We start from the raw sequence: 920 nt of genomic DNA, 5'->3' as shown, positions 1-920 counted from the left end.
TGGAGTTAGAGCTATATAGTATTTCCTTTTCTTAGCTTGTGATTTTCGGGTCTTGGATTTGGATATTGGTTTTGAGATTTATAAATGGTGTATGCGGAGAAGCACATTTAAACATTGTTATTGCCTTATTTCTGTTTTTAAATTGTTTACTTCCCCAAGTTTTGGTCATCTTCCGAAATTTAGGCTTACCTAGTCGTAGAGACTAGGTGCCGTCACGATGGTTCACGGAGGGCAAATCAGGGTTGTGACACCCTGATAGCAAGCTATCGTGATGGATCTTCCTCTTAAAAAAATTAAATTAATATCGTGTGAGTCGATAGCTCACATATCAAATATTAAACTAGTAAGAATAGATACTATACTTGATCTTAGCCAAAAGGCCGAGAAAGGTATGCTTTTCCATCATTCGCTTAGACCCTTTTATATCCAACTTTGTACATAGGAGCTTTGCTATTCAATCGATGTGGGACTAGTAGAGCTTCTACAGATCCACCAAGAAATAAGATTCCTTACTTGAATATGCCAAAGGAGAGTGGAGACAAAACAATTGAGCAAAAAGAAGAGATATATTAAAAAATTCTTCTTTTTCTAACCTCTTCCTTTCTTGGCAACAAATTGATTGGCCTTCTTCACTGCAAAGGTGAGAAATATAGGATGATTTGAAATCATCAGTTCGAGACTCTACTTTCTGATGTTGATTCGCCAATCTCTCGTTTGCTCATGCAATAGTGAATATGGTTTTGGTGTTTATCACAGAACAAATATATATATATATATATAAAATAAAAAATTCTAAAAAGCATGAGATTACGAAATCATATGTAGTTTTAAAGATATGCACTATTAAAAATTTAATAATTGATATCAAATTCAAATTTTAGATCCGCCACTTCTTAATTCAAGGTATATGTATCTAGTAA

At 33.6% G+C, this 920-nt stretch overlaps 1 pseudogene; it reads right to left on the bottom strand.

Moving 5' to 3' along the window:
- Positions 1-216: 216 nt before the first annotated feature.
- Positions 217-393, bottom strand: LOC138882538 (U2 spliceosomal RNA; annotated as a pseudogene).
- Between the last annotated feature and the right edge of the window lie 527 nt (positions 394-920).

The sequence above is a fragment of the Nicotiana sylvestris genome, chromosome 11 (genome assembly GCF_000393655.2).
Source record: "Nicotiana sylvestris chromosome 11, ASM39365v2, whole genome shotgun sequence".
NCBI lineage: Eukaryota > Viridiplantae > Streptophyta > Magnoliopsida > Solanales > Solanaceae > Nicotiana > Nicotiana sylvestris.
Note: the sequence above shows the minus strand (reverse complement) of the source record. Positions and strands in the feature narration are given on the sequence as shown.